Source organism: Podarcis filfolensis, assembly GCF_964270895.1.
Source record: "Podarcis filfolensis genome assembly, chromosome: 13".
NCBI lineage: Eukaryota > Metazoa > Chordata > Lepidosauria > Squamata > Lacertidae > Podarcis > Podarcis filfolensis.
The window spans coordinates 41,177,944-41,195,422 of NC_139615.1; the positions used below are offsets into that span (position 1 = coordinate 41,177,944).

General features: G+C 47.1%; 1 protein-coding gene across 1 annotated transcript in view; it reads right to left on the reverse strand.

Annotated features, from left to right (window-relative positions):
• GFAP (glial fibrillary acidic protein) overlaps window positions 1–9,761 on the reverse strand; it is a 48,987-nt gene extending 39,226 nt beyond the window's left edge. Inside the window, exons 1-2 of the mRNA XM_083583266.1 lie at window positions 9,735–9,761; window positions 8,779–8,875 (exon numbers count right to left, since the gene is read on the reverse strand). The gene's annotated coding sequence lies outside the window, so the exon portion shown is untranslated. The remainder of the gene's footprint in view (window positions 1–8,778; window positions 8,876–9,734) is intronic.
• Between the last annotated feature and the right edge of the window lie 7,718 nt (window positions 9,762–17,479).

Below are 17,479 nucleotides of genomic sequence, written 5' to 3' on the forward strand. Positions count from 1 at the left end.
TATCTATCTATCTATCTATCCTAGCCACACAGTTTTCCTTACATTGCCAGGATAGACTAAGTTGCAAGGGCGTAGCATTGGGGGGGCAGGTGGTCCCAAGTGCACAATTTTAAGGAGGCATGAACCAGGCACCCCAAAGCTTCTGTGGGGATCCCCGTCCTGCCCAGGCACATCCTGGTGGGCCCGGTCCCCCATCCTTCCCTGCTTGCTGTCAGGGGTCTTTGGGCCCCCGAGTCTGGCCTGGCCTGGCCTGGCCTCACCACTGTGTTGCCAGCCCCCTCGCTGAATGGCTGTCCAGACAGTACTACTCGCTCCCCTTTGGTGTGCTCCCTGGATGGTGAGTGGGCACGGGAAAAGGGAGGTGGGCAAAGGGCAACCTCAGCATGGCAAAGTTCGGCACTCCTCTCTGCAGGCATCAAGAGGATTCGCCCAAGGGCTGCATAGGCCAACTGGGCTCCCCCCGCTTGGCTTTTGGGGGGGTCACTCTGGTGGCAGCAGCGGTGAGGGCTGGGCTGGTGCTGTGGGCTCTGTTCACCCTCCACGCCCCCTGCCCAGGTGCATGCTTGTGCGCCCCAGGAACCAGCAAACCATGCTATGCCACTGCTGAGTTGCAAGGACTCCATCAGGCTGGCTTGACCTCCCTATGATCTAATAGTTACCCAGGGAGATCGTATGGTCGGGACAGGGCGGAGGGGGTGATTTATGTTCTGCCTGCTCTACAGGACTCATTAAAACTTTGACCACCTCGTTCACCCGCCGCAGGAGGTCTTCTGGAAAAGGCAGTGTCTTTATGACCCCTTCCATTTCTACAGCACAAAGACTATTCATGGATCCTGGAACATTACATAGCCTGGCTTAAGGTGAGGGAGCTACAGAGAAGGCGTCATTGTGCGGGGATGATTTGTATGCAGGGGCACTGGCTGAATAAAAGAGGGGGGTGAGTGAGGAGAACACGAGAGACTTAAGTCCCAGAGAGCACTAGGAACATAGTGAAACTGGTCATCACAAGGATTGGGTGGGGCATCAGGATTGTGGTTGGGTTGTTTTTGTTCCTAAAATGATAGAAGGACCGGCTCTACCATTAGGAAGTGTGAGGCACTGGGCTGCCTCGGGTGGTAGATGCTGGGTGTGTTTGGGCATCAGTGAGAAACAACAGCAATGTTCTGGAGGACAGTATCTGATGCAGCAGAAGGTGTTGATGCAGGATTCACTGGCAGTCTAACTGGTTTCTATACCTGAAATATGGGAGTCCTTTCCCTCAGGCAGCAAAATGTCTTGGGCAGGCACCAAGGGAAACAGGTGAAGTTGGGATGGGTGATGCCATCAAGTGGGGGGAAACAAGGACCTGCGCTAGGAAGTGGGTGGATTCAGGATGTGACGCATTATAGCAGTTGAAGTTGTTGGACCCCAACTCCCATCTGCCCAGCCGGCATAGCCAATGGTCAGAGATGATAGGACTTGCAGTTGGGATGGCTACAGGCTACCCACCCCAGACTTAAGGAATCATAGAACTGTATAGCTAGATGAGAACCCAGGGGTTTTCCAAGGGGAAGCAGAAGGGTAATGGCAAAACAGCTTGGACCCATGTCTAGAAAGCATGGGGCAAACAGACAAGTAGAACAGACCCTCCAAGCGTCCCTATTTTCCGGGGACAACCCTGGATTTACAGAAGCTGTCGCAGTTTATGATTTGATCCTGGAATGTCCCGCTTTTCCTTAGGACGACCCTATTTTCACTGGAGAAATGTTGGAGGGTATGGAGTTATGCAACCACTGAACCTAGATCAGTAACCTTTAGAAGACACCTGAAGGCAGCCCTCTATAGAGAAGTTGTTTAATGTTTTATTCTGTTCTTATATATGTTAGAAGCAGCCCAGAGTGTCTCGGACAACCCAGTCAGATGGGTGGGGTATAAAAAATAATAAAATTATTATTATTATTATTATTATTATTATTATTATTATTAGGAATAGGACATCCCTATTTTCATCGGAGAAATGTTGGAGGGCATAGCAGGAATGTGGACAAGCCCTCTGTCGACAGCAGCTGAGCTGAATCTTGTGTGTTGATTCAAAGCGACCAGTCACATCTCTCTGTCTGCCTCTCTGCCTGTCCATCTTTCCCATCGTTTCTACACGAACAGCGCTGTGTTTTTCAACATTTTAATCCTGGCAGTCTCACAGTTGCCATGGCCACTCCGGGACCAATTAGCTTAACCTGAAAGGCAGCCACGGAGAACAGGCTTTTCTTTGCAACTACCTGGGGCTAGATTTGAACTGTTGACCTGAGAGGCCTCTTAACCCAGCGTTGGGCAAAAAGACTAGCGCCAAGCTGGACCCGGAGGCTGGGCCTTCGTCAGGACGGAGTTCAGATGGATTTCGAACCCGGGGCGGGAGGGGGGGCTCTCCTTGGGGCCAGCCGGCCGCTCCCTCCGCTGAGTCTTGTGGAGCCCGTGTCCTACGCTAGCCCCATAGTGTATAGTAGCAGCCCAGCCAGGGAGCCTGGGGGGTCACCATGACATCAGAATCAGCTGAAGGGAATCCGAAGGACTAATGAGGATGCAGGGAGAGCACAAGGCTTTCTTTATTCCCAGCCAAAATGACGCAGGGAATGGCCTCTTTTCTGTACCCTCTTGGGCGGCAGAGCTGGTGTGGGGCTCAGCAAAGGTGCCAGATAGGAAGAGGTTGGGCTTTGGAAGTTGGTTGCGCTACCAAGAGAATAGAGAGCCCCCCCGGATTTGTGAAAGAAGAACCGGCTCCAACTAATTTATAGAAACCAACCAAGGATCGTTTTCGTGCCTTTAATACCTTCCATTCAATCAATCAAATTTAATTGCCCTTAATATGTTCAATCCATTAAACAGTTTTTTTACCCTTGCCAGCACTTCGGTACAAGTGCTTGAACTAATGGAAGAGGATTTAGCAAAGAACCGCCCCTCGTCGTTCGATGAAAAGGCTCTTTTAACATTGCCAGTCCCTGTGGCAGAAATACACTGTCTCCAAAATAGCTTAAAATACCTGCTCAGACACAGTTTCCCTTTATTTTCTGCCAGACCGATTCAAATTCACTCCTTGCTGGTTAATAAACTAAAGCGTTGGCTGATTAATCTGCTGCTTGATTTTATATCAGGCAGTTTCAGTCTGTAGGGTAGCTTTTCTAATACGGCTGTTTCCCGCCGGTACGGCTCGCCTGCATTGCATACACAGCCCAACAGGACAACAACAAGAACCCATGGTACTTGTACCATGTAAAGTACCATGGTACTTTTACTCCTGTAAAATTAGCAAAGATTGATCACAATAGTGATAATCTATGTTGGAAATGTAAAGAAAAAGAAGGTACCTTTTATCATATGTGGTGGACCTGCCCCAAGGTGAAAGATTTCTGGGAGAAGATTTATAATGAATTGAAAAAAATGTTGAAATATACATTTATTAAGAAACCAGAGGCCTTCCTTCTTGGAATAATAGGTCTGGAATTGCCCGAGAAAAATGTTAGATTGTTTTTGTATGCCACAACAGCTGCTAGGATTTTGTTAGCTAAGAAATGGAAAACACAAGAAGTCCCGACAGTGGAGGAATGGCCGATGAAGATGATGGGTTTTGGGAGCTAGCCGACCTTACCGGAGGAGTCCGTGACCAGAAGGAGGAGTACCAGGAGGAATGGATGAAATTCAAAGACTATTTAGCCAAATATGCTAAGATAACTTAAATAGAAATACTTGCAAGACAACAAGAACCCACTGACAGCATACAAGTCAATATGATGAACTTGACCCGACAATCCCTTCCCCACGTCACACACGCAAACAAATCTCACCACAGCCAACTGAAGAAAACCAAGCATGCCCTGGGGCCCCCAACCTCTCTCACTTGCCAATGAAAACGAAGACAGTGGTACCTCGGGTTACAGACGCTTCAGGTTACAGACTCCGCTAACCCAGAAATAGTACCTCGGGTTAAGAACTTTACCTCAGGATGAGAACAGAAATCGTGCGGCAGCAGCAGGCTCCATCAGCTTAAGTGGTACCTCAGGTTAAGAACGGACCTCCGGAACGAATTAAGTTCTTAACCCAAGGTACCACTGTAAATGAATAGAAAGAGAACCTACCTGAGTGACGCTGACACAAAACCCCCACAGGTAGACAGTTAGGCATGGGTAGGCAAACTAAGGCCCGGGGGCCGGATGTGGCCCAATTGCCTTCTAAATCCGGCTCGCAGACGGTCCGAGAATCAGTGTGTTTTTACATGAGTAGAATGTGTCCTTTTATTTAAAATGCATCTCTGGGTTATTTGTAGGGCATAGGAATTCGTTCATTTTTTCCCTTCAAAATATAGTCCGGCCCCCCCACAAGGTCTGAGGGACGGTGGAGCGGCCCCCTGCTGAAAAAGTTCCCTGACCCCTCTTAGGGCTGCCATATTTCAAAAAGTAAAAATCCAGATACAAAAGTTATTGAGTTTCTTTGGCAAAATCTAAACAACAACAACACCAACCTCTGTTTTTTAGGAAGTTCAGTAAAAAAGCAACACTTCCAATATGGGCTGCCATACACTCGGGTTTTCCCTGACATTTTAACCCATTTTTTAAAATTCCACCTGGACGACATTTTAAATGGACGAATCCCAGCAATGTCTGGGAAGTTTCAGATGTATGGCAGCCCTAAGTTAAAGAATATAAGTTTACCACATACCCCTCTCCCCACCCTGCAACCTTATACTGTATACAGCATTCATGTCTCACATCTATCAAATAATAATCAAATTATAATCTAATTACTTCTGCTGCTTATAGCTCAAATCCTGTTTGCGAGTTCATCATACTATAAGATTTCTTTAAATAGTCCGAAAAGGCATCCATTCTTCCGTAAAGCAATAATCGTTAGATTCACTTAATTTTGATGTTAATTTTGCCAGTTCTGCATAGTCCATTATCTTACTTGTCTGTTCTTTGGTTGGAACTTCTTCTTTCCATTTAAGCACATATAGAATCCTAGCTACTGTTGTTACATACATAACAACTTTAACATTGGGGGGGGGCAGGCGATTTCTGCCCCTATAATCCCTAACAGAAACACTTTGGGCTTCTAAAAAAATATACTCATCCCCCTGCTTGCTTTACCCCCCCAACGGGACAACATAACACCGGTTCTGAGAGATCTGCATTGGCTCCCAGTATGTTTCTGAGCACAATTCAAAGTGTTGGTGTTGACCTTTAAAGCCTTAAATGGCCTTGGTCCTGTATACCTGAAGGAGCGTCTCCACCCCCATTGTTCTGCCTGGACACTGAGGTCCAGCTCTGAGGGCCTTCTGGCAGTTCCCTCATTGCAAGAAGTAAGGTTACAGGGAACCAGACAGAGGGCCTTCTCGGTAGTGGCGCCCACCCTGTGGAACACCCTCCCTTCAGATGTGAAGGAAACAAGCAGCTATCCTATCTTTAAAAGACACCTGAAGGCAGCCCTGTTCAGGGAAGTTTGTAATATTTAATGCTGTACTGTTTTTAACACTTGATTGGGAGCCGCCCAGAGTGGCTGGGGAGACTCAGCCAGATGGGCGGGGTATAAATAATAAATTATTATTATTATTATTATTTTCTAGTAATTGGTCCAAAAAGCAAAATATCAGCTGGGTTATTTGCCCGCTACACTATTGACTGCCCTGGATGGAAAGGGCCTGGAATTATGAACAGGATCTTCAGACGAGCGCTAGGTGGCAGCCAAGAGTCGTCAGTATTGAACATTTCACCTGCTCTGCTCTGGATCAAAGTGCCTTTTGGGATAGGCTTGACTGCAGATCAGAACTCCGGGCGGCTGTGACTTGACCCTTATTCCAAGAAGGGAGTCTACCAAGGGCTGCCAACTAACCTCTGACCCAGTGGGGAGGATAGATACAAAAAAAGAAAGGGAAAAAAGCTTGAGAAATGATGTCAGGAAAGGGAGATGGGTTCTCTATGCTGCTAAAGCATTGTGCTAATTAGCAGTTACAGTTCCCTGTATTTTATTTCAAATATGCATATGCTGTCTAAAAAGAGGCACTCGGAGCTAACAAATAATAGCAAGCAAATGAAACAGCACACTCCAGATTGCTCTGCTGCAATCCTTCCAACGAATCGAGTAGGCTGCTATCAGAATTATCCCCATGTTGCAAATGGCAGGGGTAGGATTGAGATGAAGAGACGACGACTTGCTTCAGATAGGCTATTTTGTGCATTCCCAGGCTAGGTGGGAAGATTTGAACCCGGGATTGCTAGGCTTGTGGCTTACATGCTTAGCCGCTATGCCCAGAAACTATGAATGGAGGTAAAACGAGTTTGGTTCACATTTTCACATGAGCCCATTGAATCACACTTCCCGAACCTGTACGTAAACCAAAACACAAAATTCTTTTGGAATTTGCAGTTCTCTGAATTTTGCACAGCAGTTATCCAACCCAAAAACACATATATTAGGGGAAAGTACGCTTTTTAAAAAAGGAAAATAGCATACAAACCTGTATTTTATGAAGGAAAACAGCATGCAAAAATGTCCACGTGAGGCAAGATTGCATGCAATGATGTGTATACTGGAATAAATTTGCACACAAATGCACATACATTTTCCTGCAGATTTTATTTAATTGCAAACTGATGCAGAAATGGAGCAAACTGCATTTAAGATTAGAACGATGAGAAATGGAGAGAAGCCATCACACGCAAGCATGAAATCAATTCTAGCCTAGGAAGGATTGTGACACAATGCATTAGTTCAGGGGTCAGCAAACTTTTTCAGCTGTGGGCTGGTCCACCACCCCTCAGACCATGTGGTGGACCAGATTATATTATTGGAGGGAAATGAATGGATTCCAATGCCCCACAAATAATCCAGAGATGCATTTTAAATAAAAGCACACATTCTACTCATGTAAAAACACACTGATTCCTGGACCGTCCGTGGGCCGGATTGAGAAAGCAATTGGGCTGGATACGGCCCCCGGGCCTTAGGTTGCCTACCCCCGCATTAGTTACTCTATAACATGATGTACGTATGTCTCCCTGTCTCACACCCACAAGCTTTCACAGTTATTCTGCAGGAATGCAGATTAAAATTCAGGAGCAAGGGCTTGGTCTATTTGGCTTAGCCCAGCAGTTTTCAAACTGCGTCCCAGAATTAACGGGCACTCCTCAGTGACAAGATCAGTCATGGCAGACGAGCTTCCATGAAAGGCTGCTTTGCCCACCACTCCCGATCTTCCCCTGCAACATGCAAGTCACACAGAGCAATGCTTAGGCCCGGCAGGTCTGGTCTCTGTGCTCTGCATTGCTGAGAATCTGCCCTGGAACCAGCGAGAGCTGAACATGTCAAACTGGGTTTCTCTCATTTCTCAGGTCTTGACTTCAGTCCTCCAAATTTCCATATCAGTTTGCATTGGAGGGGGGGGGGGTGAAAAGTCCTCATGAAAATTCATCAGCATTTCAGCAGGAGCTTCTCCCAATACACACAAGTCGAAGCATTTTCACCATATGCATTGTTAACGGAGAAATCCTTGGACAAAGAAACAAGGACACCAGCCAGGAATTCCAGAGCAAAACAGCAGCCAGTAGGTTTGGTCTTTATTGAAGACTGTCGCGACAGGACTCCCACCTGCCACCAGGTGAAACAAAATGGAAGCACAGAACAAAAGAAGACCCCAACTTTTATTAGTTACTAATCCCCCAAACTACACCCCTAGAACTACATCATGACTACATCATTGACACATCACAAAAAGGAGGGGTTGAGGGAGGAGTTGTGGAGGTAATCTGAGTATCTTGTCACCTGACTGGTTCCTCCTCTCCCCCTCCCCATGAGTCATTTCCAGAGGACAAAAGGGAGTTGGCAGTTTCCTGCCCCCAGAGGGAAGATCTGATTATTGTCCTTTGTTCCAGTTCGTGTTGAATCCACTCCCATATGCAAGTCCTTTGTGACCTTGATGGTCTTCTGTCTAGGACCATCAGGGTTCGCATAGCAACTGGGCAGGGCTCCTGTGTATGTGCTGGTATGCTCAAGGGATTATGGCTGGCCTGTATCAAACCTTCCCCATTTTGTAGTCCTTCCTTCATGGAGTAAAATAAAAGTGGAACGGTGCAGATCCGATGTATGGTTGATTTTCTATGAATTTATAACAGAAGTGTAGCGTATGTCGTGAGTGAGTGTGTGTGTGTCGAGTTTGTACAAACTGAATTATTGTGTGTGGGGGGGTTTCCTGAAACAGCATCCTTGTGCAAAGCAACCCCCCCTAATATAATGTGTTTTTGTACGTTATTTTCACCAGTGGATTTATTTACCGTATTTTTTGCTCTATAAGACGCACCAGACCACAAGACACACCTCGTTTTTGGAGGAGGAAAACAAGAAAAAAAATATTCTGAATCTCAGAAGCCAGAACAGCAAGAGGGATCGCTGCGCAGTGAAAGCAGCAATCCCTCTTGCTGTTCTGGCTTCTGTGATAGCTGCGGAGCCTGCATTCGCTCCATAAGACGCACACACATTTCCCCTTACTTTTTGGAAGGGAAAAAGTGAGTCTTATAGCGCAAAAAATATGGTATATGCACACTTTGCAGTGATCTGTTGCATTGTCGTTCACACTACTCGGCTGGAGAACTGGAGAAGTGCGAATTTTGATGGATGGCTCTGTTCCGTTTCGCATCTTATATCAAAACGGGAACAGAATTGAATGTCTCCTCCACCCCTTCCCCGGGATTCGTTTATTCATTTATTACATTTAGATCTCGCCTTTCTTTCACCATGAAACTGAAAGCGGCATACCTGTGGCCCCATCCAGGTTATGGCCAGACCTCTGTAACTTTGGCAAAGTGGTTACTTCATCTTTCTTCTGACTATGTCCTGGGATCATCCTGGGATTCTGTGGTTGACAGATTGCTTTGGTAAGGACTCATACTTTAAAAAACACAGAATGAGGGCCCTGTCAAGTGTAATGTTGGCTGTCTTCCAGAGCAACTACTCTATTCCGAACTTAAAAATGTTAAAGTGTCATGCTGGTGGTCAACAAAAGACTCTCTCAAGACAAATCTTAAAAAATGTAGTATAAACACCCAGAACTGGGAAACACTGGTCTGCGGTACTCCAATTGGAGAACAGCCTTTATCAAAGGTGTTGTGGACTTTGAAGAAGCTCGAACTCATGACGAAAGGGAGAAATGTGCTAAGAGGAAGGCATGCTTTGCAAACCGTCACTGTGATCAATTCCTGCCTGGAAACCTATGTCCCCACTGTGGAAGGATGTGTGGATCCAGAATTGGCCTCCACAGTCACTTACGAACTCATTGTTAAAATTGTGTTTATAGAAGACAATCTTACTCGGCTACGAGTGACCGCCAAAGAAGAAGAAGAAGAAGATGTTTGCTGAATTGTTTCCCCATGTTTAATGCGCTCTGCAGGCTCCCCATCCCAGCCTTATAGGAAGTGCAACTTTTTGTGTTATCAACTATTGCACCTAAGACTTATGAAGGTGCCATGCTACCAAGGCAGAGACCAATGGTCAATCCAACCAGAAATTTCTGCTCTGAGTGCTGGTGGCTTTTCATGGTCTGCTACCTGGGCATGAAAGTGATGTTGAACAAGGATGAACACCCATGCAATGCGGTCCTCTGCCTCTCTCAGTAGCGTCAGAAAAGCTCACCAGAGGGAGAACATGAGGGGGAGAGAGAGAGCACCCTCTCTCCAATTATCAGCCCCCCCCCCAGCCATCAGATGCAACCTTACCTGCCTCTTGGAGCGCTTTGATTGCTCCTTGCCTCATTTGGAAAGAAGAAAAGACTCACATCAATCTGTTTACTGATTTCGGCTGTCGCCAGGGTACTTAATTGCCTCCGTTGATCAAATGGGCATTGCGAAGGAATTAGTTCCACTCCAGAGCCACGCCTGGTGGGGGCTGACGTGCTTCACGATTCACTTCACTCAGTCACCAGCCAGCCTCTCCTTACCATAACCAAAATCTGCACCGCAAGGATATTTTGCAAGCCTGCCAACTAGCCTGCACTAAATGAAAGGTTCCTGCTTTCGCTTTTTGGTCTGGTCAGTGCCCACGTACGCTGAGATTCCTTCTAACAACGCTATCAGCTGTTAAAATAAATTCTGCGGCACCAGAGCTCGCTGGACCAAAGCAAATCATTTTGTAATGTTTAAGTGCAAATTACACATTGCACAGCCGCTCGGCTGCCACAGCGGCTCTTTGCAACACCTCTACTCCTTTGCAAATCGTGATAAACTATGCTAAACCTGAGCTGCCAGGCAGAGAGATGCTGGATGTAAGAGAACTAATTTTACTAACAGGGAATACCAGGGAAAACCTGAAAACTACTGTTCAGCCCTAAGATCACGGCAACTAAAGAATAAACTCTAAAGCAGCAAGACTTAAACCATGGTCCAGAGACACCGATAAGTCCCTGGCAGGGCTGAAAAGCCAAATGCAGTGGTACCTCAGGTTAAGTACTTAATTTGTTCTGGAGGTCCGTTCTTAACCTGAAACTGTTCTTAACCTGAAGCACCACTTTAGCTAATGGGGCCTCCCGCTGCTGCCACGCCGCCAGAGCACAATTTCTGTTCTCACCGTGAAGCAAAGTTCTTAACCCGAGGTACTATTTCTGGGTCTGTAACCTGAAGCGTATGTAACCTGAAGCATATGTAACCCGAGGTACCACTGTGCTTCCTTAAAGTTTCTCTCTCATGCAATTTCCCTATCAAAAAGAGGGAACTTGTGCTTTGTTTAAACTGAAAAGCTGCTGTCTGAATGGCCGAAGCAGAAACGTCAAAGAAAGCCTTCATGCACAATCTTCCTCCAAGTGAACACACATTGCAGCCACAGAGAACAAATTACGTAGCTGATTTAATAACATGGAAAAATCACCCGGTGCTGGGATTGCCCACAAAGAAGCAGCAAACCACATCAGTCCTTAGTACAACCACTGTTAAGAACCACCAATATATGGCTCGCTTTGGCAACACATATATATACTAAAATTGGAATGATGCAGAGAAGATTAGCATGGCCCCTGCACAAAGATGAACGCAAATTCATGAAGAGTTCCATATTTTTCGGAAAGCTAAGGAACCAAGAAGACAAAAACTTTAAGAAAGAACGGGAAACATTCACAATTTATTTAGGAGACCACTGCAAGCAGATAAAAACATTAGCGTGATTTTAATAACACTTGTAATGTAACAAATACTATGGATAATATGGAGAGTTATAATATATATGGATTATGAAATAATATGTAGTCGAAGATGCTGATATTTGGAGCCACAGAGGGGGTGGTGGGAAGTGAGGGAGATTCTGATAAATCTCAGTAGAAGGTTATGTAGTTGGTATTGTTATAATTTTTTGTTTTGTAAAACCAAATAAAAATTATTCAGAAAACGAAAACAAAAAACCACCGAACTCAATAAAATAGCATTTCCTAACAATGTCAGGCACAACCGGTTGGCACATTCCACTCGTTCCCCCAGCAGCAACCACACGGGATGAAGCGCTCCTAGGCTTGAAGAGAAGCTCTGTGTAACTCAGAAGCTCACTTCCTTAATTTGGAACATTAGTAAGCAAATGTAGCTGTCATCCTTGGATGCCAGAGGAAGCCCTTTGCCCAAACAACTGTTGGGAGCATGCAGCGCATAGTTAAACTGTGGAACTCACTCCCACAGGAGGCAGGGAGGATCACCAACTTGGATGGGTCTAAAGAAGAAGAAGAAGAGGAGTTTGGATTTGATATCCTGCTTTATCACTACCCGAAGGAGTCTCAAAGCGGCTAACAATCTCCTTTCCCTTCCTCCCCCACAACAAACACTCTGTGAGGTGTGTGAGGCTGAGAGACTTCAGAGAAGTGTGACTGGCCCAAGGTCACCCAGCAGCTGCATGTGGAGGAGCGGAGACGCGAACCCAGTTCACCAGATTACGAGTCTACCACTCTTAACCACTACACCACGCTGGCTCTCTAAAAGAGGATAGGACAGATTCGTGGAGGATAAAGCTGCCCATGGTTACTCACTGTGATGGCTGTGCTCTGCCTCCATGGTCTTCTTAATCCCAGGGGCTGGAAACTGGAGGAGCGGAGCATGCTCTTGTGTAGGAGTCCCGCTTGAGCATTTCTCTCAGGCATCTGGCTGGCCGCTGTGAGAACATGATGCTGGACTAGATGGACCATTGGCTCTTCCTCAGCTCAGATGTCTTGGCACGTTCAGATGCAAGGTAAAAGGGTGAAGGACCCCCGGATGGTTACGTCTGGTCAAAGGCGACTATGGGGTTGCAATGCTCATCTCGCTTTCAGGCCGAGGGAGCCGGCGTTTGTCCACAGACAGCTTCCGGGTCATGTGGCCAGCATGACTAAACTGCTTCTGGTGCAACCAGTGATGGAAACCAGAGCGCACGAAAATGCTGTTTACCTTCCCACCGCAGTGGTACTTATTTATCTACTTGCACTGGTGTGCTTTCGAACTGCTAGGTTGGCAGGAGCTGGGCCAGAGCAACGGGAGCTCACCCCATTGCAGGGATTCAAACTGCCGACCTTCTGATTGGCAAGCCCAAGAGGCTCAGTGGTTTAGACCACAGTGCCACCTGTGTTCAGATGTACAAGCCATGCAACCAAGCCACCAATTTACAATCTATCATCGTTCCACCCTGCCTTCCCTCCTAGCAGCTCAGAGCTGTGTATGGGTCAGTGTGCATGTATCAAACCCATGGGTGCCGCAGCTCTCCCCCCCCAAAAAAAGTCCAGTAAATAAATAAAAATACTTAACTAAAAGTAGAAATTGTAGAAAGATTTTGACAGGTTTTTCTGAGCACTTGGGAGTCAAAAGAAAGCAACCGTTGTCAACACATTTCATTCCTGAATGGGGTAACTGTGCCCCTGAAGGACCAGGTGCGCAGCCTGGGAGTCATTTTGGACTCACAGCTGTCCATGGAGGCGCAGGAATTCTGTGTCCAGGGCGGCTGTCTACCAGCTCCATCTGTTACGCAGGCTGAGACCCTACCTGCCTGCACACTGTCTCGCCAGAGTGGTACATGCTCTGGTTATCTCCCGCTTGGACTACTGCAATGTGCTCTACGTGGGGCTACCTTTGAAGGTGACCCAGAAACTGCAATTAATCCAGAATGCGGCAACTAGACTGGTGACTGGGAGTGGCTGCCGAGACCACATAACACCGGTCCTGAGAGATCTGCATTGGCTCCCAGTACGTTTCCGAGCACAATTCAAAGTGTTGCTGCTGACCTTTAAAGCCCTAAACGGCCTCGGTCCTGTATACCTGAAGGAGCATCTCCACAGCCATCATTCAGTCTGGACACTGAGATCCAGCACCGAGGGCCTTCTGGCGGTTCCCTCATTGCAAGAAGTGAGGTTGCAGGGAACCAAGGCAGAGGGGCCTTCTCGGTAGTGGTGCCCGCCCTTTGGAACGCCCTTCCATCAGATGTCAAGGAAATACCTGACTTTTTGAAGATATCTGAAGGCAGCCCTGTTTAGGGAAGTTTTTAATGTTTGGTGCTGTATTGTTTTTAACACTCGACTGGGAGCTGCCCAGAGAGGCTGGAGAAACTGCGCCAGATGGGCAGGGTATAAATAATAAATAATAAATAATAAATAATTATTATTATTCCAAATCTTCTGGACACAGCCAGACAGCGGTTGTTGTCCTGCCCCCCTCTAACATAAATCCTGGCTGTGCCCATGGTCAAACTCCCATTTTATAACAACCTTGTGAGGTGATAATATTAGGCAGAGAGATAACTAAGGGTCCGAGGTCTCCTGGGGAGGTTCATGGCTGAGCAAGGGTTTAAAAACAGGTCTCCCCAGTTTATACCATGTCAACCCTTTTATTGGGGGTGGGGGGAATCAATCAATTTCACTGAGAGAACGAAGCACCGAACTTAACCAGACCTGAAAGTCCTGGCTCGCACCTGCGTTTCACTAATAAATCAGACTTCTCCAGAGCACAAACAGGTCTCCCTCCCTCCCACTCTCTCTCCTCGACCACACAGAGCTGTGTGGTGTTTAATTGCATGCCTGCAACGCTTCCAGACTGCGAACGGGTAGGTGGAGGCCTGAACCGAGACAGGCGTCCCTCTCTTCTGCTTCACCAGGCTTGTTATCTCTGAGGTGACGGCTTTGCACTTGAGCGAGGCGAGGCCTGGCATGTGAAGAAGAAGAGCGGGAGCATATTAAGAACGAGGGCTGGGAAGGGGAAGAAGGTCTTTGGGGTGACCGGCAAGAATCTCCGCTAAATCTCCCCTGAATATTCTTTGCTCCACAGCACCTATGCAAGACGAGATCAAAGGTGGAAAACTATCGGGGGGAGGGGGGGATAAAAATATGCCCGTCGCTTTAGCGAGCGGATACGAAATTGGACATTCTGCTTCCTAATGAGAGGCACCTACTCAAAGGGAGTTTGGGAGTTTTAATTATAATCTTTCTGCCTCTAAGAATGCCAAGCCGGGCCCCATCTGCGGCCAGTTTTCTTGACAAGGCAAGCTCTATTCTAAACTAGGTCAGGAAGCGTGGCAGGAGTATGTGTGTGTTGGGAAGGGGGGGTAACATCTCCCCAGAGGGAGAATGTTCAGATACAGATCTTTTAACTGCTCCTGGGGCTAGCCAAAGATGGACGACGGGCTGTCAGAAGAGTTCGCGTCAGGAACCCGGTGCGATTTGAACTGCTTGCTGTGCTCAGGACAACGTGCAGATTGGATCGCGGGGCTCTCTCAGGCCCGATGTCCCCTTGCGTCGGATGGTTTGGCTTTCTAAAAATGCTTCTCCTCCAGCAAAAGCTTTTGAAGGCCGGTTTAAGGGATCACTTTCCCACAAGTAAATCACAAATTTGGGCGATTTGAGTGTACGAAGAGAGCTGCTGGGTCAAGGCAGCGGCCCACTGGAGGGAACATTTTATCATATGTGGTGGGATTGTAAAGTAATTAAAAAATTTTGGGAAATGATATACAATGAATTGAAGAAAATGTTCCATTTAACATTTGTTAAAAAACCCGAGGCATTTTTGTTGGGGATTGTAGGGAAAGACCTGCCAAAAAAGTTGAAAAACATCTTCATGTATGCGACAACGGCCGCAAGAGTTCTGGTAGCACAAGGATGGAAGACTGAAGAAACCCCAACTAAAGAATCATGGCAAGAAAAATTGATGGACTATGCAGAACTGGCAATATTGACATATAAACCACGAAATAAGGATAACTGTGACTTTAAGGATGAATGGGAACCTTTCACAAAGTATTTGAAGACACAACAAAGCGAACTGGACTCCTTGGCAGGTTTTGAATAAACATTCACAATTTTCTTACTGGTAATAATTAGCTAAACTGTTGGAGGATCTATACAACTCTGTAACATGCAGAAAATAGCTTTATTGGAGAAACCAAAGACTGGAACTGAGGGAAGTCGTGGGGTGGGGGGATGGGTTTTATGGGGGGGGGGGAAAGGATATGTTTTTGGAAAATATGTTTTGTTATAACTTTGAATAAAAATTTATTAAAAAAAAAAAAAGGCAGCGGCCCACCAAGCCAAGCATCCTGGTCTCACAGTAGCCAACCAGATAGATGATTGTGGGGAGCCTCTTGAGCAGGACCTTAGCATAACCACCCTCTCCCCACCTGCAGTTCCCAGCTACTGGTATTCAGACACGTACTGCTTCCGAAAGTGGAGGTAGGCCACTCATAGCCTTATCATAGTACTGCAGAGTTGGAAGGGATAGAATCATAGAATCATAGAGTTGGAAGAGACCACAAGGGCCATCGAGTCCAACCCCCTGCCAAGCAGGAAACACCATCAGAGCACTCCTGACATATGGTTGTCAAGCCTCTGCTTAAAGACCTCCAAAGAAGGAGACTCCACCACACTCCTTGGCAGCAAATTCCACTGTCGAACAGCTCTTACTGTCAGGAAGTTCTTCCTAATGTTTAGGTGGAATCTTCTTTCTTGTAGTTTGGATCCATTGCTCCGTGTCCGCTTCTCTGGAGCAGCAGAAAACAACCTTTCTCCCTCCTCTATGTGACATCCTTTTATATATTTGAACATGGCTATCATATCTCCCCTTAACCTCCTCTTCTCCAGGCTAAACATGCCCAGCTCCCTTAGCCGTTCCTCATAAGGCATCGTTTCCAGGCCTTTGACCATTTTGGTTGCCCTCCTCTGGACACGTTCCAGTTTGTCAGTGGAACCTCAAGAGTCATATAGTTCAACCCCTCGCAATTCAGGAATCTCAACTAGATCATCCGTGGCAGGCCAACCTCTGCTTAAAAACCTCCAAGGAAGGAGAGTCCACCATCTTCCGAGGGAGCCTGTTGTTCCACAGTTGAACAGCTCTTACTATCAGAAAGTTATTCCTGATGTTCACTTGGAATCTCCTTCCTTGTAACTTGAAAGCCGTTGGTTTGGGGGCCCGCCTCTGGAGAAAACAAGCTTGCTCCATCCTCCATGTGACAGATCTTTAGATGTTTGAAGATGGCTATCATCTCCTCTCAGTCTCTTCTTTTCCAGGCTAATCATGCCCAACTCCCTCAATCTCCCATAAGACTTCATTTCCAAACTCTTGGCTGCCCTCCTCTGCACACGTTCCATCTTGTCAATAGCCTTCTTCAATGGGGATGCCCAGAACCAGACACAACATCCCAGGTGTGGTCTGACCAAAGCAGAATAGAGTGGCATTTGTCATACAATAATAATACAGTGGTACCTCGGGACGTGGGTGGTGCTGTGGGTTAAACCACAGAGCCTAGGGCCTTGCCGATCAGAAGGTCGGCAGTTCGAATCCCCGCGACGGGGTGAGCTCCCGTTGCTCGGTCCCTGCTCCTGCCAACCTAGCAGTTCGAAAGCACGTCAAAGCGCAAGTAGATAAATAGGTACCGCTCTGGCGGGAAGGTAAACGGCGTTTCCGTGCGCTGCTCTGGTTCGCCAGAAGCGGCTTAGTCATGCTGGCCACATGACCCGGAAGCTGTACGCCGGCTCCCTCGGCCAATAAAGCGAGATGAGTGCCGCAGCCCCAGAGTTGGCCACGACTGGACCTAATGGTCAGGGGTCCCTTTACCTTTTCCTCCGGTTGCAAATGGAATCCGTTTTGGAGGTCCGGCCACATCCCGAGGAATTCACAACTGGAGGAACGCTTCTGCGCATGGCAAAACCCGGAAAAAGGCTTCCAGGTTTGCCGTGTTCGCATCCGGAAGTTTACGTATCCAGAGGGATATGTAAGCGGAGGTACGACTGTATTTCACAGTGCCCCAATAATCCCTTTGTTTCCCCACCCATTCCCCTCTTACTATTCACCAGGAAAGGGCCAGCAAGACACTTAGTTCTCCAGGACCCAGCTCAAAAGGTCAGAGCTCACAGTTTTTCTCCTTTCCACTTCTGTATTTTGCAACGCCTCATAGTCACATCTCACTGAGCTTCCGAGCAAGGCTTTCACAGTCCCTCGAGCTGTCCTTTGTTTCCCAGTGTGCTACAGTAACCCATCAAGAA